The 21,156-nt window shown below is 45.1% G+C and overlaps 1 long non-coding RNA gene across 1 annotated transcript; it reads left to right on the plus strand.

The window, feature by feature from the left end:
- The first annotated feature begins 1,238 nt into the window (after nt 1-1,238).
- LOC116527805 lies at nt 1,239-18,260 on the plus strand. Its single transcript, XR_004258742.1, has 3 exons — nt 1,239-1,251; nt 4,748-4,752; nt 18,175-18,260. It is a non-coding gene; the product is annotated as an uncharacterized LOC116527805 (long non-coding RNA).
- Nucleotides 18,261-21,156: the final 2,896 nt, after the last annotated feature.

The raw sequence follows: 21,156 nt of genomic DNA on the forward strand, positions 1-21,156 counted from the left end.
TGCCTCTCAAAGTGCTGGGATTACGAGCGTGAGCCACTGCACCTGGCCTGGGCCCATTTCTTTGCTTCAATATGAATGCATAAGAAAACCATTACCTGGGAACAGTGTGGTCTTAAGTACCCGAAGTTAAGTTTTCTAAGGCCTCACACTCGATTCCATTAGCTGCCTCTGCTTTTCCCTCCACTTTCTCAACTCTTTCTGCTTTATCTTCTCTGCTTCTCTCTGATTTCTCCTTCCTTTAGTTCTGTACAGCTTCTGTTTCCCTGTCTCCTCTCCCAAGGTCAGCCTCAGTGCTGCCATGATCTCGGAGGATCTGGTCCAGCTAATTTCCTTCTCACGCTGGGCTGCAGATGCTATATTTCCACCCTCATTCCACTTGTGATGAATCAATCCAAAAATTCTTTCTGAGTGCTTAGCATGTGCCAAGTATAGAGGTAAAACTGTGGGGCAGGGACTTTCAATCCCAGGATGTCAGAAAGTTTCCAAAATTAGTGAAATTCTTAGGTGCGTTGTCAGCTTTGCTGTTATCCTGCAACTACCATTTATTAGCTCTGAAGCTTTATAAAAAGTGTTTGCATTCTCCAGGCTGCTTTCTCAGCCATAAAGCAGGCATTATAAGAATGTCTACTTTTGAAGGTGCCAGTGAAGATTAAGTAAGATAATCTACGTGAAACATTTGTCACAGTATGGGATGCATAGCACTAACAACAAACACCTGCTGAGATCTCATTACCCCCCTCATGTTAATGTTGAGTTGGCAAAATGACAACATGAATCACCCTGACATCTGCAGGACACTTGACCATTCTGACAGCTGAGGCTGAAGGCTGGGTATGTCCCCATCCATCATGTAAAGACAGATGTAAAGACTGGTCATTCCCACAGCTACAACATCTGCCCCAACGCCTTCCTGCCTTCAGTCCCACATCTGCTGGCCTCTGGCTAGGAAAGGCACAGGGAAGGAGGACCAAGCTGCCAGCAAGATGGCCCAGGAGCCCCATGCCCTCATGCGAGGTCTTCCTATCTGAAGCCACACATGCAGGTGTGCAATAGCGCTCTCAGCTCTCGTATGGGGCCTGGAAGTTAGAGTGTTCTGGAAGCCTGAACCCCAAAAGTCAGCAGTGGAGAGAGTGCTTTGCTCAAGAGATCATGCAGACTGTGGCTTTATCTGGTACTTTATGTTTATTATGGCCAGGGAAAACTTCCTCCCACCGCAGGGGAGCCAGGGATAGTGCTCATGTACTGCATATGGTTATGCCTCAATTATGATTTTTATGAGAACCATGTCTTTTGGAGACAAGCTCAGAGAAATTGCTCATTTTTATTGTTTTGCCTGGAAACAGGAAATTCCCTTCCTGCAGTGATGCAAAGCAGTCTTTTGATCTCCCTCCAGAAACAGACATACGCTAGCAAAATGCATGTCCTCCAACTCCCTTCAGCTGGGCACGGCTTGCAAAATTAATGAATCGGAAAGATTCCAGTTGCACAGTAATATTAATGATGATAATTGTTTCAGTGATATTTCTGACTTTTCAAAATGCTTTCATATCAATTCTCATTTCATTCTCAAGTGCACTTGAGAAGGAAGGCCTCATTTTACTGGTATTGGCTCATCTATGATTAAATGGTAGCCTCAAGGAAGTCACCCAGCTTTCCTAGGTCACAGGGCTAGCTGGTTAAAGAAACCATTGTACCAGAACAGCAAGCTCCAGGTTTCTGGCCACATCCTGTTTCTACCTTACTCCATTGCCTTGTACCGACAATGCTTCCTCTTCATTCTTCTTTCGATATTCAGCAAGTAACAGTCTCATCCAAGCTTTCATGGTGACCTGTCTTCTAATCTTCCTATCCTATTGCAATTGCCGTCGGATAGAACTGACCTTAAATGCTTACAATAGCCCTCATAAGTTCTTCACTTCTAGAAGTAAAGCACCCTGACATGTGTCCATTCCTACAACATCATCACAACATCACGCCACCTAAACATAGTCTTTGCTACTCTATTATCTGTCGAATAAAACCCAAACTCTTTTTTCAGGCATGTGAGACCCCCATGCATCCTCAAGCTTACTTCCAGGGAGAATCCTTCTCTCCAGGCAGCTGCGTTGGCCCACTGTTCTCAGAACCCACCTCAGATGCTCTGATCTGAGACCTTGTCCCCAGTCCTCCCTTCCCCTAGAACACACCCCTGCTCCACCCAGTCCCACCTCCAGCGGAGCCCTGTGGAGTCTGTACCGCCCGTCCATTAAGCCTTTTCTGACCACTCCAGCCAGCAGGGCACAGTCTGCTTGTTCTCCTTCAACACGATCTTTTTTGTTCATTGTCCCCACAGAACTCCAGGAAACTTGAATGCAGGGCTTTCTTTAAGCTCTCACCCCCGGGACAGCCTTCTTGCATCATAGGCAAGAGGCATAATCCCTGTGCACCTTCTGAGCACTTGGAGAGAAGAGGCAAAAGGGATGTCAAAAACAATTTTAAAGACAAGCCAAGGATCTATGGTGTGGACACCCAAATACCCTTGGCAATGGCAGCTAAGAAGGGCTGTAGAGTGGATGTGAATAATTTAGTCTCCAAGGGGACCGAGTTTTTGACTAAAGTTTAAAAAAAAATGTCTGTGCAGCACTCTGAAACTACAGGGGAAGAGCAAAAGTTCCCTATGGATCTCTTTGCAGGATGTTTTTCAAAGGCATTCAGTGCGGTTACAAGTTTACAGAGAGGTCTGCTTCAGAAGAGAATATTGGGGGAGTCTCTGCATCTACAGTCATTTCTAATGAAGATATATGTTTCCTGCAGCCGGTTACCCTCAAAGACCTTGCAGTGCCCCATGACATAGGCTGAGTGAGCTCAGGCATAAATGCAGCAAAAAAGACAAAGCAGCAGCCAGATGCCTCATGTTTTCCACTGATTCGGTTGGGGTCCTGCATTACTGGGAAGAATAGCACAGGGAAGAGGTGCCCTTCTCGGTGTGTCCTGTGGGGTGACACTCTGTGCTGCACACAGACGCTAGCCTGGGCCATGTGACTGGAGCACTTCCCCCCGGCCTCCCTCAAGCCCAGTTCTCCTCTCTCTTGGCACTGGGTCATGGCACTTCCCCTTGCATAGCCCCAAGCAAATATCCATTATTTACTATCCACCTTGGATATGTCTCTCCTGAGATTGTTAAGCAAAGTGTTACAGTTAATATTGCTATTACCTAATCAGCATTTCCCAGGATTTATTCTTACTAAAAGTTTTATCAACAAGACAGAGTGTCAAGGCTTTATCTAATATGACTTGCCTGTTCAGTTTAGGTAAGTGTATTAGTCCATTCTCACACTGCTATGAAGAAATACCCAAGACTGGGTAATTCAAAAGGGAAAGAAGTTTAATTGACTCACAGCTCCACATTGCTGGGGAGGCCTCAGGAAACTTACAATCATGGCGGAAGGCAAAAGAGAAGTAGGTGCCTTCTTCACAGGCAGCAGGATGGAGTGAGTGCAGGCAGGGAAAATGACAGACACTTATAAAACCATCAGATCCTGTGAGACTCACTCACTATTATGAGAACAGCATGGGAGAAACCACCCCCATGATCCAATACCTCCACCTGGTCCCACCCTAGACACATGGGGATTATGGTGATTACAATTCAAGGTGAGATTTGGGTGAGGACACAGAGCCAAACCATTTCAGTAACTGAATGTCACTTGTGGCAGTTGATTGACAACTTGATGGGCAATGCTGCTTGATCCTACTTTCAATGAGACCTCAATCATTTTGTAATAATTAACATTTATGCTAAACAGAGGATACTGGCTTGAGGAGGGTCTGGAGATTCCTGAATAAATCATAATTATCAACAAGTAACATTTAGGGCTGCTTACTATGTGTCTGGCATTGTGTGTGCACTGTCTCTCTCTCTTACCTACGATTCTCACTTAACAGACTACGAAACATTACCTCTCTTTCTCCCACACTTGCTAGTGCCACACTCACACCCAAAGCCCACAGTCAACATCCAACCCAAAGCTTACACTCAACACTCCTGTATGCCTGGCCCTTTCTGGAAGGGTTTCTGTTCGGCTACAAAAGACAGTTTACAAAGCATTGCTTTAGAGAGTGGGGAATTTGAAGTTTGAGCGGGTCTTTGCTGTTCCAGTTTCCAAAAATTCCTAAAGAATGAAGCAGGAAATAAGAATTTTAACTTTACTCAGCCACTAATCATTAAGATCATCTTAGGAAAACCACCAGTACATCAACAAACACAGCAGGGGTAGATTATTGTGTCTTTCTTGTGTTTGTCACACCCTTCTGGAGTGCAGAGCCCTCATGAATGAGATAGGGCCTTTATTAAAGGGACCCCAGAGAGCTCACTTGCCCCGTCCCCCATGTGAGGACGCAGCTAGAAGGTGCCGACTCCGAACCACGGAGTGGGGCCAACAGAATTACATCTTGAGTGTTCCCTGTGTCCTTCAGTTCTCCGAAAGCACTGGGAAACCTAGGGTAGAGCAGCACAGCATGACACCGTCACGAAATTCACACATGAAATAATTACAGAATGCTTATATAGAGGTGACCATGAGCTCAGGTTTCACGGAGCACTCAGAGAAGGATTCATGTTGCAGACAGGACCAGAGAGGGATCTGAAGGGAGGACTCAGATGAGTGGAGACAAGGAAAAGTGAGCTTTCTGGGAGGGTACGTGGCCAGGGAGCAGTTGAACAAGGCACATGTGGGTATGCTGGGGAGACAGTGTCATTGCACCTGAGTGTGGGTGGTTACCTGGGAGGCAGGGAAGGGCTCCTGCAGGCGGGAAGGCTTGGACTCGATAATGACATTGTGGAAGCCACCCCGCTCCTCCCCTCAGCCTGCTGAGTGCACTAAACCCCTTATGGGTTCCTTAACTCTCCTTGCCTATGGCTCTTAAGCCTCTTCCTGCACCAGGACTGTTAGGTACCTTGCTAATTTCGAGTTATTTTTGTGTGAGTTATTATTATGCCAATTCATTCTCAGGTGAACCAGTGAGATCATCAAAATGATTAAGTCCAGGATGTCACAGGATACACCGTCTCTAAGGCAGAGTTTTTAAAAGGCATGGGAGCTTCCTTCCTGTCTGCATCCCTGACTTCGCCTCCATGGCATTCATCACTTTCACTCCCTTCTCATTTCCTGTCTTGCCCTCTCTATGCTCTGGCTCTCCTCCTACACACTCCATTTTGTCTTCTATTGTTAGGGAAAGATAAAACTTGAGTGACTCCCCCAGTGCCCAGCAAGTCTCATCTCTCATAAAGAAGGTCCTTGCTGCTCTACCCACACTGATCTTCCCCATCTCTCAGATCCAAGAGCACCGGCCCCGGGTCATAACAGCAGCAGGGGCCACATGCAGGGCACTGGGCAGAGAGGCCTGGTGACGAGCAGGTGGAGACACAGGATGCAGCCAGCACCATTGCCCAGCCTCCTCTCTGAGGCCCTAGCAGCCAGTGGTCTTCATGCTTCATGGGGAAGGAAATCACAGGGGTTATTAAATGCCTCCCAAAAACTGCTGTGTGGTCAGACCCTCCCTGGTTTCGTCTCTGTACGGACAGCAGCTGTGTCCGCCTTCCGTGAGCGGAATTCAATGGCAAAGTCTCTTCCCTACTTAACGCTCAGCCTAGGCTGGGCTTCTTCAGATCCAGCTGCCTACAGTTTTCATTAAGCAGCTGACCTTCCAGGTCTTTCCTGTTGTAGCCCAAACACAGGAGGAATTGGGCTTCTCCCAGGAAGTCCCCTGGGCCTTCCATTCCAGGCCTAGAATGAGAGTCTCTTCAATGGGACTCAGCCCTGTGAGGCCCCTCAGGGACACGAGGCTTCATCGAGTCAGATGGAACCAACCTTCTTCCCCGGGGAGCTTCTCTCTTGGGAGGTCCTTTTCTTCCAACAGTCCTTCCGGAGTCTACTTCACCTCATCAGGGGAGAATTCCCCGATGTCCCTGATCTCTGGTGACTGTCTTAGTCCACTCAGGTGGCTATAACAAAATGCCATAGATTGGAGGCTTATACGCAATGGAAATGTATTTCTCACAGTTCTGGAGGCGGGAAGTCTGAGATTGAGATGCTGCAGATTTGGGGTCCGGGGAGGGCCGGCTCTGGGGTTCAGTCCACACCCTCTCCCTGTGTTCTCACATGGTGGAAGGGGCAGGTGAGCTCTCTGGGGTCCCTTTAATCAGGGCCCTTTTTCATTCATGAGGGCTCTGCACTCACGATGTAATCCCCCCCAAAAGTCCCCGCCTCCTAAAACCGTCACTTTGGGTGTTAGGATTTCAACATACAAATGTGGGGTCTGTGGGAGGGAACAACATTCAGACCATAGCAGCGACCCATGGTTGGCAGACAAGAAGTTGCTCTTTGTCATTCCCGAGCTGTTTCTCTCTGCAGCCAGCCTGATTTCAGTCAGTGGTTCATGGTGCCTAGCACCTGGCTGGGGCTTGGGAAGGTTTACAAAATGCAGGAAAGTCACATTTAAGCCAGAGGGGTTCCAATAGTCATCTACTCCAGGCCCTCCACACACAGAGGATGAGCCCAGCTTCCAGGCTGCTGAGATCACCTGTCCCAGCTTACGCAGGCTCCGAGTGATGGAGCCAAGGAAGGTACTTTCTCATCCTCCCCGAATATCTCCGATTCAGATTGTGAGACCAGGTGAGAAGTTTATTAGACATATATCTAAACTAAGAAAGAATAAGAGATGTGATAAAGGCCTGAGAAACTGTTATGAGTGAAGCATAGATAGATCACATTCAGTCCACTGAATTCTTTTAGGATCATTTCTTTTCACTAAACAGGTGGCCTTGCCTGGTGCTCATCACGCCCACCTGATGATCCTGAGGTCTCTGCTTAGTGACATTGCCCCTCAGTGGAATTTGTGTCTCTTTCCAGGAGTCATTGGGTGGTGTGTATATTGCAGGTGCAATGAATATTTTACGCCTCCCAGAGGACGGATGAAGATGAGCTGCCACCCCCAAGAGGGCAGTAAGGAGAGTCAACAGCGGCCGATCCTCTTTCCCACAGCAGAGAGAGGGAAGGGGTGAGCAGGATCTCACAAACACCTCCAACTTGCCCATCTCCTCTCTCATTACCAAGCCGGCATGGCGTGACAGCTGCATTAACATTCTCCAGCTGAGGTGTTTATGGAGAAACCCTGAGCATGCAGATACAGAGACAGAAAGTCATCCCACAAAGGTCATCGTTAGGCTCCACGAAACCACCAGCCAACAGCAAAGCAGAATCACTGGGTGAATAAATGACAAACTGATACTAATCAATGTGAAAAACTTACACCCAAGGGTTACATGAGAACTGGATGGACGTCTGAGCTCTCAGCTACAAGAACAGGGGGCTAAAAATGGGAAACCTGTAACCCATGAAGCTTGGAGTCAGTAAACTCATTAAGCCTGGGTCTTCGCAGACCAGTGTGGGAAGGTCCGGGTACTCACAGCTGTGAAGAATTTCAGTGTCTCCATTTCAACTTTCAGCTGAAAAACTGAGTGCAATGTGGCTTTTAGTGATTACCAACACATTTTAGTGTTATTTTCTAAATACTAAAAAGCCTTCAATTTGGCAGTTCAGACTGTATTTCCTGTGGAGTTTCTTTTATTTCTGTTTTCACTATTGTGGCTGCCATACTATTCAAGGTGTGGATTAATGAGAGGATGGGCCCGAGAGTGCCTTTTCATATTTGCCCTCAGGAGTTTATAAAAACATAAGAAACATAAAATACTTCGATATTCTTGAAGTGTTCATCATTTCCTGATGAATGCATTGTTAATTGGAAGCCCCTCTCTCATATAAAGTACCAAAAACTGGAACTCATGAGAAATTAGGAATATTTTTCTGATGCTAAATCACCAGAAATTCCTTTAGATTTGTCATGTACTAAAAATTCTCAAGGTCATTCCACTTCAAAACAGAATTTTAAATAGCATGGACGTGAAGAGAATCTCCCAGAAATGTCATTACTGGTTTTGAAAGAAATTCTGTATTTCCATCATGCTTCATCTTTAAAAGAAAATAAGAGACATGTAAAGAGAAGGTAGGGTTAGAAAGTGAGGCACTTGGGAAGGGGGAGAAAGAGAAATGAGTTAGTGTGAGGAAAACACAATAAGGGAATCTCCAAGAAGCAAGGTCCACAATGTCCAAGAGAACAAAGAACACGCCACCCCTGCCCCACCGCCAGAGACAAAACGAGAGCCTCTGCTACAGCCTTGCTAAAGAGGGCAAGACGCAGGTGCAGCACAGCACGGAGGAACGCAGGCTAAAGGGGCAAAAGCAGGATGTTAAAAAGACACATGTAGAAGCCAATCACCAGTCCCTGGAGATTATAATCTGAAAATAATCATGTTGAAGACTGAAAGAAGCAAAAACCTAAATTGACTGAGAAAAGATAAAGAATCCTCACGGCTGTGAATAAAAGGAAAGTCACAGGAGTTAGGAATTCTGAAACTATTTTGTTCTGTGTTCTGGGGTTGAATTAATAAATACAAGTAATTTAAAAAATCTCTCATTGTTGAAGGAAGACTTAAATTCTTCAAGAAAAGGGAGAGACTGGGAAGAACTCTGTGGTGCTGGATTTGGAAGTTGAGCAATACAGATTTACGGTTTTATTTTAATAGATGTGCTGAAAACGAAGGGAATAAACACAGATGTGTATATGCATGTGTTATATAAATAAATATATTCCTAGCTCTATGCATTGAGGGCCCCTAGAAGCAGCAACAAGACCCTGGTATCAATGAGCACAACTATCACACACATCTTGGTTTCTAAATATCATTCTATAGTAACAATAATAATAATATCAGAGCTCCTTAGTTAAATGACTGATTCAGGGACTGGAACAATGAACATGTAAGATGATCCTGGACCATCCTGTGGAGCTAGAAACTAAGACAACGCTGAACAAAATAGCACACATACTGAAAGGAGACGGGAACCAACCTCCCAATGGCCAGAGTTAGAACAACTCGAGGAAATAATTACATAAAATAAATAACAACAGTGATGGATTATAACTCAGAGAATACAATAAATATCCATGAGTCCATACTGAAAGCAATAAATAACTGAATAAATAAGTCAAGGGAAGATGCGGTAACCCTTCCTTACGGAAGAATTCCAGCGTATACATGTAGAAGGAAAGAGAAAAATCCAAAATTACCATTAGAACCACAGAGTAATATCAGTGCAGGCAAGATCCACTGATAAATATTAAAATTAGGGGGTAAAACTTTATGCAGAGATAAGGTACTGTATTAGTTCTCACACCGCTATGAAGAAATATGTGAGACTGGGTAATTTATAGAGATAAGAGATTTAATTCACTCACAGTTCTGCATGGCTGGGGAGGCCTCAGGAAACTTGCAATCATAGCAGAAGGCAGCTCTCCATGGGGCGGCAGGAGAGACTGACTGAGTGCAAGAGGGGAAATGCCAGATGCTTGTAAAACCATCAGGTCTCGTGAGACTCACTCATTATCATGAGAGCAGTGTGGGGGAAACTGCCTCCATGATTCAATTACCTCCACCTGGTCCCACCCTTGACACTTGGAATTATGGGGATTACAATTCAAGGTGAGATTTGGATGGAGACATAGAGCCAAACCATATCAGATATCTTCATAGTCTCAAAGTATCTTTCCCAAAATAGAATAAAAACTCAGCTCCACAGCAGAGAGGTCCCTTAGTCACATGATCAAGGCCACCATCACCAAAACATACAAATTGAAAGGCAGTACCATTTGATAAGATGCCCTGAGAGGGACATGCCATCTCTGCTTTCTAGTAACATAGTCTTGATCTGATCACTAGAAATATCAAACTCAACTTAAGGGTTGTTCTATAAAATTCCTCGCCAATATTCTTCAAATGTGTCAAGGTCATGAAAGTCAAGGAAAGACTGAGGAACTGTCACAAATTGCAGGAGAGTAAAGAGACAAGGTGACAAAATGTAACAGGGAATCTTGGAGCAGAAAAAGGACATTATTGGAAAAAGAAAATCTGGCGAAATCAAAATAAGTTCTGCACTTTATTGAATAGCATTATATAAAGGTTAATATCTCAGTTTCAAATGACTGTTCTGTGATCATGTAAGACAGTGACTGAAGAGAGATAGGATGTTGGATGTATGGAAACTCTGTACTATTTTTGAAGCTCTTCTTTAAGTCTAAAATTATTTCAAGGCCCGGCGCGGTGGCTCACGCCTGTAATCCCAGCACTTTGGGAGGCCGAGGCGGGTGGATCACGAGGTCAAGAGATCGAGACCATCCTGGTCAACATGGTGAAACCCCGTCTCTACTAAAAATACAAAAAATTAGCTGGGCATGGTGGTGCGTGCCTGTAATCCCAGCTACTCAGGAGGCTGAGGCAGGAGAATTGCCTGAACCCAGAAGGCGGAGGTTGCGGTGAGCCGAGATCGTGCCATTGCACTCCAGCCTGGGTAACAAGAGTGAAACTCTGTCTCAAAAAAAAAAAAAAAATTATTTCAAAAGAAAAAGATTAAGAGAAAGTCCCACTGATAAAAATAATAACAAAATGGCAGTGGTTAGTAAATGGAAGGCAACATGCAGAGACACTAACTGGATTTAACGTTACCTGATAGAGTCCATTTGTTCTTTTTTAAGAAAAGTGGTTATACAGGAAAATGAGAAAAGGCACTGTTTTATCGATTAAATATGCTTCTTGTACTTCATTGATCTTCACTGCACTTGGGCCAGCCCTCTGGACATTGCCAATACAGGGCTCTATCACTCAACACTCATCCATTCCCCTGGTTTCAAATCGGGAGACTCAGAACTCATGCCAAATCCCTTCTTTTTTCATTATTTCCAAAAGAGAGAGAATCAGAACACGATCTAGTCTGCGGGGACTTCCTGATTCTTAATTATAACCAGCTGAGCTGAGACTGTCTTCCAAGCAGAACCCAGTAATCCGGTCTGTGGTGGGCCGCTGGATCCTAACATGATGGAAGAAAGAGGAAGATGTTTCCCCTTGAGCCCAGGAGGCCAGCAAGGAGGAAGCAGCTCCAGGTCCTTGGCGGGTCTCCTGTACTTGGCTCTGAGACAAGCAATGGCATTAAATTTCTCACTCCAAGAACACTAGACCCTTGACATCAAGGCCTTCTGGAGAGGTGAACAAGTGAAGTGATAAGTTCCATTCTCCTTTTTGTGCTCCTTTGTTCTCTACTGGAAAGTCACAGAAGACCTTAAGAAGCAGCCAATAAATTAGCAAAGAGGCTTCTCATCGTGTGAATGCCCAGGCATCCTCAAATGAGAATATTCCTTCTGATACCATTGCATGTTCAATACTTCCAAGCACTCACATCTGTCTTCTGACTGCAGCCCACTTACAGATGAGGCAATGGGCACTTCATGCACATAACATTGTCTGCTGCAGCCAGGTCATATGCTAGGGGCTCACTAGATGCACGTGGTGAACAGATTAGACACTGTCTCCGGCCTCATTGATCCCAGCGGGTGCAGCAGAGGCTGATGACATACATTTGCATGGGAGTTTTACAATTCACTTTTATAGCCTAACAAACTCCCATTCCCCCTCAAAGTGTGATAATAGGTGGGCCTGGCGTAGACTTGGGGTTCAGGGAAGGCCTGTCAAGGGGAGATGACAGCTACACAAAGAAGGAATGTAACCAGGAGTTGCCCAGCCTGGGAGAAGAGAAGGAAGAGTCCCAGAAGGGGGGAAACAGGAGGGGCTGATAAAACCCATGGCGAAACATGAAAAATGGGTGAGTCACACAAGACGAACCCAGAATAAGCCCAAGCTGGATGATGCAGAGTTTCAAAAGCCACAGTAAGGATTTGGGGTTTAGCGCTGGTGCCCTGGGAAGCTAGAGAAGGGCTTTGCAGGGGCGAGATGTGAGCTCAGGGAGATGTTAAGTGGTGCCAGAGAAAAGCTGTGTGACAGAGATGTGATGCCCTGACGTCATTCTTACCGAGGGTTCTCACCACAAAGCAGGACAGGGAGGCGCTGGGGTGAGACCCCGTCTCCTGACATCTAGCTCCATGCTCTTTGCCTGTTACTTCCCTGCCCAAGAGTTAAAGAACTCACAAAAATCCAGGCAAAACTTTTCATTTAAACATGTTGGATTGGCATGCATTTGTTTTGCTCTGCCCCAGAAATGTCTGTGCAGAAATAAAAATATAACAAATTCGCAGAGGAAAAAAAAATAGAAGATAAAACTTTTTTTAAAGAGAAAATAAATAATAAAATAAAATTTTTGATAATGAAAAATGGATGAGAGAAAGTAGCTTGGCTGGCAGAATGGAGGAAGAGAAAATGCATGTGCCCACCGAAAGAAAAACAAAGTGGGACGCTGAAGAACAGCAAGCTGATGTCCCCCGACAGGCACCTGGAAACGCTCAAAACTGACGGTAGAGGCTTCTGGTTGAAAAGAGTGGGAGCACCTAAAAGTCTGTATAAGGAAAAGTTCGATCCCAGGTTGCCACTAAATGGCAGGTGGAAGGTTCCTTCTCAGGAGAAATTGGAGTGGCAGATGCCATAGATGGGAGGAGGAGGTGCCATCTGAAGCCATCAGTTGGCAGGTGAGTGCCAGCCACCTTCCCCAGTGATGCTAGAATCAAGAAGAAATTACTTAGACAGATAGTGAGGGTACGGAAGTCCTCAGCAAGGTTTTCCTTTTAATGAAAAGCAGCCCCAAACCATTTTCCTTTCTAATGAAGACCAGCCTGTAAAATCAAGCTGCAGACATAGATTCTGGCAGTTGTGCCAATCATGTTCAAAATGGCAGCCCATCTTCCCTTCTCTCTATCAGCCATGTGTGTAGTAAGGAGAGTTCATTTGCATAATAAGATTAGGGTGGGGCTGCCAGCCTTCCCTGATGTAAACATCATACCCGATTGAACCAGTCTGTGAGCCCTGTATAAATCAGACACTGCCTCCTCAAACCTGACTATAAAATCTGGCACATCCACCACCTCTGGGTCCTTTCTGCTGGGAGACCCTCTCTCTGTAGAAAGAGCTGTTTTTCAGCTGGGTACGGTGGCTCACACCTATAATCACAGCACTTGGAGAGGCCTAGGCAGGTGAATCATGAGGTCAGGAGTACAAGACCAGCCTGGCCAGCATGATGAAACCCTGTCTCTTCTAAAAATGCAGAAATTAGCTGGGCATGGTGGCATGCACCCATAGCCCAGCTACTTGGGAGGCTGAGGCAGGAGAATCGCTTGAACCTGGGAGGCAGAGGTTGCAGTGAGCCAAGATCATGCCACTGCACTCCAGCCTGGGTGACAGTGAGACTTCGTCTCCAAAAACAAAAACAAAAAAGGGCTGTTTCTGTTTCTCTTCTCTTCTGCCTATTAAACCTCCGCTCCTAAACTCCTTGCATGAGTCCCTGTCCTAAATTTTCCTGGCACACAATAATGAACTCCAGGGTATATACCTCAGACAATGCAGCAGCTTCTTCAGCAGTGGGATCAGTAGAGAACAGCCTGGGAAATGGCCCGTGGATTGGACTTTAGGGGAGAAAACTATTCCGTAGCAGATAGCCTGAAAACACTCTATCATTTGAACGTTTTCCAGGGAAACGAAAAGTACTTGTGATGAGCAGAATAACGGCTCCTGAAGATATCCAGGTTCGAATCCCCAGAACCTGTGAATACGTCACCTCTCATAGCAAAAGGGACTTTGCAGCTGTGATTAAATTAAACATCTTGAGACAGGAAGATGATCCTGAATTAGCCAGGTGGGCCCTGAGGCAGGAGAATAGGGCCTGGAAGCAGGAAACCTAAGGACTTCGGAGAACTAAATAAAATGGAAACACTTCAGCACCTCTTCATTTACATACACCGAGTAAACGACTTTCTAACTTTACTTCATCCTCTTCACTGCATACAGCATATACCAAGTAACCAATGAAAATCTCTAGAAGGCATTTAAACCCCAGAAAATTCTGTAACCAGTCCCTTGAGCCACTTGCTCAGGCCTGCTCCCACCTTGTGGAGTGTGATTTCATTTTCAATAAATTTCTGCTTTTATTGCCCGATTCTTTCCTTGCTTTGTTGGCGGGTTTTGTCCATTTCTTTGTTTAAAGCACCAAAATCCTGGTCACCCTCCATGGGTAATAGGCCCTAACAAAGTACCTGGGTCCTTACAAGGGAAGAATCTGTCCGAGTACGTGTTGCTGAAGAAGGGCCAGGAGGAGGCCATGTCGCTGACATGGAAGATGAAAGTAAGGGCCGTGGGTAAGGAATGTGGGCAGCAGCTAGAAGTTAGAAAAAGCAAGGAAACAGCTTCTCCCCTAGAGCCCCAGAAGGAGCCAGTCCAGCAGACGCTTTCACTTTAACCTAATGAGACCCGCTTGGAACTGATAGGGCTCCAACACGTGTAAGAACATCAGGGCTCTTGACTCACGCGGAATGAAAGACGATGACGTGGACACACGTGGAGGAGTTTTAAGGAGTAGAGCGTGGACGTTTAATAAGCAAGAAAGAAAGCAGAGGAAAGAAGGAAGAAGCTCCCCTAAACAGAGACAGAGCTGAGAAGACACCTGCTGTACCAGGGAAAAGCAGCGGCTCACTAAGCAGGCTGAAAGAGGTGGCGTCTCATTTGCACAGGGCTCAGGGGATTGGTTTGACCAGGCATGTCACTCATGCAGCCCGCAAATAAAACCGGCCCTCCCACCCTACTTTTAATATGCAAATGCAGGGCGCCATGATGTTCCATACACGTGGGGATATGTGGGGGCGGCCATGTTGCCAGGCACGTGTTGGGGCAAGGACAAGAAACCTGTGGGAATCACCATGTTGAGTGGACCCAGTTTCTAAAGGCTTGTATTTGCATATTAAAGATGGCTGGCCTGGGTGGACCCAGGTCCTAATGGCTGGCATTTGAATAACAAAGTTTGCCTGCCCGGGGTCTAAGAGCCAGGGCTTTTCTGCTAGACAAGAAACGTTTTTGGAGCTGCTTTAAAAGAGACAGAAACTTTCTAAGGACCCCCATTTCCCCTGTATGGGCCTAAAATAATTTCGTAATAACTCCTACCACAGGACTTCTGCACTCCAGCACTGTAAAATGATGAGGAATTTGTATGGTTTCAGACCATTCAGTATTCAGCAGGTGATAACTTGCTACAGCGATAATAGAAAATGAATACAGCATCTTTCCCAAAAGTTACTAAGAAGCAACAGCAAAGGGTGTGGATGTCCCTGTTGATCGTGTAAACGGTAAGGTCTCAATCGATTTAGAAAGTTTATTTTGCCAAGGTTAAAAACATGCCCATGACAGACTCAGGAGCTTCTGACGACCTGTACCCAAGGTGGTTGGGGTACAGCTTGCTTTTATACATTTTAGGAAGACATGAGACTTGGATCAATACATTTAAGATTTACATTGGCTCGATCTGGAAGGGTGGGACAACCTGAAGCAGGGGCAGGGTTGGGGGATGGAGGGGGGCTTCCCAGGTCCCAGGTAGATTTAAACATATTCTGATTGGCAATCGTTGAAAGAGTTATTATCTATAGGAAGGAATGTCTGGGTTATGTTAAAGGGTTGTGGAGTGTGGGTTTTATCATGCAGATGAAGCCACCCAGTAAGAGCTTTAGGGAGAACAGACTGTAGATATTTCTTATTAGACTTAAGGTCTGTGTTGATGTTGATGCTGGAGGGTAATAGTGAGGCATATCCAAGCTCCATTTCCCATCACGGCCTGAACTCGTCTTTCAGGTTAAATTTCAGGGTGCCCTGGATGAAGAGGGAGTCCATTCAGATGGTTGGGGGCCCCTTGAATTTTATTTTGGGCTTACAATTGCAAGGAGCAGGCTCTGAGCAGCTGCTGCCCGAGCTCTGCTCTTTGTCAGCAAAGGTGCTCCTTCCTGATGTCTCTGCTCTCTGCCCCTTAGGATTAAAAAAACAAACAAAATAACAACAACAAAAACGGCCTTTTCCATTCTATCCAGAGGGTACAGTTGTTCTCAACACCCAGTAGGAATAAAGGCCCCCTGTGATTCATGACTAGGCCATAGTTTTGTGGCCCAGCCCTGAGAAAGAAAGAAAATTAATTTACACTTGCTCCCCTCAGGGTGAGGGACTCTGCCTCTCGCTCTGGCTAGAGTTCTTTCTTTCCAGTTGGAATCTTGCATTATTTACAGTTATGGAAGGGGTTAGACACAAGGCCCAGGCAGAAATCACGCTGCCCTGGCCCTGACTTTTCAGCCTGTAAATCTGACCTGTGTTGCTTCCCTTACCTCTTCTGACTTTAAAGATGTTAAAACATGTGCTCTGAATCAAGAGACCCCCCCCCCGCCCCCAAACAGGCTTTGTGTGAGCATCATGGCTGTTCATTCACTTGGGTGCAGGCAGGCTGAGTCTGAAAAGAGGGTCAGCAGAGGGCAGTGAGATAGGTGTTGGTTTTGTGTGTTTGAAGTAGGCAGTGGAAAGTTACAGAAGTTACAGTTTAGGGCAGTTTTTGCAAGCTAGGAGGAGGGTCACAGGATCTGGAGTCATGAGGTTGACTAAGGTCAGTTATGAAGTTGAATTGCGTTATCAATTGAGGCAGGAATAAGGAACAATAGAGAATGTCTCAAAGTTAGTTAGGCACCTCAGGGGTTGATCATTCTCCCTTTTTTCATGGCCTTCCGGTTACTTCAGATTTTCTAATTCCAGGAGGCCATCTAGGGGTGTACCTGCAGGTCGCGGGGGTTGCCCTGGTGTCCATGGTGCCATCAGTCAGCCTAAAAGACCTTACAAAAGAATCATGTCACTCTCTAGCAAAAAAGACTACCATCTTGTAGGACAATCATTCAATAGGCTTGCATTAATTATCTATTGCTGCACAACAAAGTACCCCAAAGCTTAGATTTAAAGCAGTAAACATTTATTTTCTCACAGTTTCTGGAGTTTGAAAATCCAGAAGTTTACAGGAAATTTGTGGCATAAACCCTGTCATGAGGCTGAGGCTGCAGTTGTTTGAAGGTGGGACCGAGGCTGGAGGGTCCACTTCTAAGAGGCTCACTCTCATGCCTGGCAGGATAGCTCCAGCTGTGGGCAGGAGGCTTTAGTTTCTCCCCGTGTGGACCCCTCTCTAGGACTTCTTAAGGGTTGTCACAACGTTGTGGTTGGTTTCCCCACAGTAATGAACTAACAGGCAACCAAGCAGCAGCCATTATGCCTTTTGTGGCCTGACCGTGGAAATCACACAATGTCTTACCGGTTACACAGTCATCCGTCTTCAACGTAGGAAGGACTACACCAGGTGATGGATACTAGCGGATGAGCATGGTTGGAGATTATCTTGGAACCTCACTACTTTTTCTACAATTTTAGAAAAGGAAAACAATAATGAAGCCAGAATTCAGCAGTTTATAAGATGCTCACGAATCTGCATTCCATGTGGACTTGTTGCAAGAACTTTATCATCTGAGACCCACAATGAGCCAATCACACTAGCTGAGCCATTCCATTCTCCCGGCAATGTCTTGACAATTTCCCCCTACCCCAACCCTCCTCTTTGTGTGTAGCTTGGAGATTAGAATCCATTGATTGGAGCCATTCTTGATTAATTGACAGGTGAGGAGAGGAGGCAATGAAAGGCAGTGTTAGTGAAGGATGTCAATCATTGCTGAGAAAACTTCTCTAAGCCCCACGTTTCTTCTACTACTCAGGGGGATGGCGCTGCCCTTCAGACTTTCTGAGAGATCAGAAGAATTCTATGTGATTCACATAGAACAGACTTCAGTGCTGCAGACAGGTCGAAGACCTACCACAAATATGACTTCATGCATCACTTTGACTTTATTACTGAGTTTACTCATCTATTGACCAAGAGTAAGAACAGATCAGTGGTTCTTGAATTTGAATGATTATCTCCTTCTTCTGTCCTAAAGTCAGACCGCCAAGCCCCACCTATGGGCACTATGTGTCAGTCAAAATATGATATATTTCCCAGAACCTACGTCTGATATAAGCTACTTCAGATGATCTGAAGGTTTAGGGACTAGCTCAGACTTTCTTCGCTAGAGATGGCAGATCCTCTTACTTTGAGGAAAGAGGTACCGTGAGATATTTTTCCCCTTAAATTAATTTCTACATCATTTGACATGGACTAGATCAGGGGTCCCCAACCCCTAGGCCACAGATAGTTACTAGTTCGTGGCCTGTCGAGAACCAGGCCACACAGCAAGAGGTGAACTGAGGATCTAGGTTGTACAGTCCTTATGGGAATCTAACTAATGCCTGATGATCTGAGGTGGAACAGTTTCATCCCAAAATCATCCCCTCTGCACCCCTGCCCTGTCTATGGAAAAACTGTCTTCCACAAAACTGACCTCAGGTGCCAAAACTGTTGAGGACCACTGGACTGAATAATTGGCAGATGGCGTCCCAGCTATGAATTTCTAAAATCGTATGCTTCTACACAGAAAAAGAAAAGTTGTGTATGGTGGTGCAAAATTTTATTACAGATTCGGCACAGTATTGATTTATTTATAAGTTTGTAATGATTATTACTTTCCTCTGGGACAGTCATTCTAGAACTCTAGTGTCAAGAAAAATCACCTAGGTCACTTGTTACAGTGTGGAATCTTGGGCTCCACCTCGAGACGTTGTATAGTTCAATGTGGAGAACATGTTGAATTGAAAGTTATACAGTACCAACACTGCACTTCCCACATGACTGGTGAGAACGACAACACTGCCTCCAAAAACAAATTCACCGAAATTATACATTTAAAGGCATGTTAACTCCTGGTCACACCTGGGAGCACATGACCCTGTTTTCAGGTTTCTGAATATGAGACTAGAATTATCCTCCTAGACTAGGGTCTCCAAAACTTCCTTAATGATAAGAACGTGCTGGTGGTCCTTGTTAAATGCAATGCATAGAAACTCTTCCCTGATTCAAATTTGGAATACCTAGGTTGTTTTGTAAACAAGTATTCTAGGCAAGTTTGGGAGATTCTGTTCTTAGACGCTGTAGGTGAAGGAAATCTAGACATAACATAGCCCCATCCCGTCCTTGTGCAGATGAGGTGAGGGAGCCCACCCACTTGGCCAAGCCTCACAGTTGGCTCATCTCCACTTGAACTGCATGTTATCTTAAAGGGTTTTTAATACTTAGGTTTAAGAAGTTGTGTAGGCTTGTCAAGTTTGGTTGGTCTCACCAGAGGGAGATTAAAGTAATAACATAATGCAAGTCAGGAAGGAAAAACTAATTAGCAAATTCATTTTATGCCCTGTCAAAATAAAAAAGGGAAAAAGGAAAGACAAGAAAGACTCTTAAAAATTGTTATTTAACCCCATGAACCAGCGAACTCCTGGAGTCCAGGAACTGACAGTTGCAGGAGGCATTAGAAGAAGACAAATAAGCTATTCAAATTATAAATGGGAAACACGCTTTTTAACCACTGACTACTCACTCTATATTATTGAAATGGTTGCCAATTCCAGTAATAATCACAGGAATACGTAATTTGGAGGAGATCCCTAATGAATTACACATCATTTCTTATGACAACAGAAACAGGCACTCTTTAGATAGTTCCAGGGAGACCATATTACAGAACAAGAAGATATTGAAAAGTGAAGGTGAAGACCAGTAAGGAAATTCACTTTCTTGATTCCAGACCGCTGGAGGGGCTTCCTGTTGTGAGGTGCTAAAACGTGAGCCCCTGCCCACTCAGGATGGGTAAGAAGCTCCTGGGCCCTACCTTGCTACTGACATGGGACAGCCTAAACAGAGTCCCAAGAGGGTAGAAAATAGTCTTTGGATCCCACATCCTACCATTTACCTACCTCATTCTCTTCTCCCCTCCAGGTTTCTGGCTGCTGCTAAGTATAAATACAAGCAGCTGAGTCAAATTGGAAATAGGACAACAGCCGTATCGATAGCAAAGTAGTGTGGAGAACAAAGTTTGGGACTGAGACTGAAACAAAAAGGAGTGACGACTTCTTTGCTCCATGAATTGAAGCCAGGGTCGCAGAGCAGAACTGGCCTACCTGCAGGCTGACCATTTCACCTGGGAGATCCCAAGCCCCGTGCAAGGGTCCAACAAGGCGAAGCGGAGGCACTTGCAATATCCCTTTCTCTTGGTTTTTGTTTTTTTTTTTTTTTTTTCAGACAGCGTTTTGCTCTTGTTGCCCAGGCTGTAGTGCAATGGTGTAATCTCGGCTCACCACAACCTCTGCCTCCCAGGTTCAAGCGATTCTCTTGCCTCAGCCTCCCGAGTAGCTGGGATTACAGGCATGCCCCACCATGCCCGGCTAATTTTGTATTTTCAGTAGAGACAGGGTTTCACCAAGTTGGTCAGGCTGGTCTCAAACTCCCAACCTCAGGTGATCCGCCCACTTTGGACCAAAGTGCTGGGATTACAGGCATGAGCCACCGCACCTGGCCCATCTCCCTTTCGTAACAGACTGTGTCTCATAAGAGGGAAAACAGTCTTCTTCCATTCCTTGAAACATTATGCTCTCATTTTTCTGACTGCTTTTGCTGGGAAAGTTTGATGTCATGATATTTCAAATTTTATTTCTGAAGTTAAGCACAGTACTTACCAAAGACACCGTCATTGCTTTGTTAACGTCTTGATTATTTCTTGTACACAGTGGCCTCGATATTGATCAGACCCAGTGATTCATTACACAAATTTTACTCATGGGTGCAGTGAAGCATGAAGGACAGTTGAAAGGAAATGATAAACAACCAGGTTTTTTCTCTGGAACAGGAAGAATGACCAAATGCATTATTAAAATTTAAGTAGACACCTTTTCTACTTTCTCTATGGAAGCACTTTCTAATATTTAAAATTCTTCAGCCCAAGACAATGTGTGACGGTGCAGTGAAAGAAATAGAAGTCGTGAAATGAGAACCAAAGAATTATTGTTTGTCTACTTACACTAGGTATTTTAATACAAGCTCTCCATTAAACCTCCCAATAATCTCATAATGTAAATAGTATTTGCCACCTTTACAAACAAGAGAACTGGAGGTTTCTCATGGCCAGTATATCAAAGAGCTGCATTTGAACAGGGGTTTCTCTGGAACCCATATCCTATTTTACCGCTGTTTCCGATTGCATCAATACATATTTCACCACTCTCAGCACAGACATGAAAGAAAAGTTGCAACTCAGGAAAAAAGTCTCTATGCTGCACCAGAATATCTCGAAACGCATGTGAAA

Source organism: Sapajus apella, unplaced genomic scaffold (genome assembly GCF_009761245.1).
Source record: "Sapajus apella isolate SASKATOON/1434 unplaced genomic scaffold, GSC_monkey_1.0 scaffold56, whole genome shotgun sequence".
NCBI classification, from domain to species: Eukaryota; Metazoa; Chordata; class Mammalia; order Primates; family Cebidae; genus Sapajus; species Sapajus apella.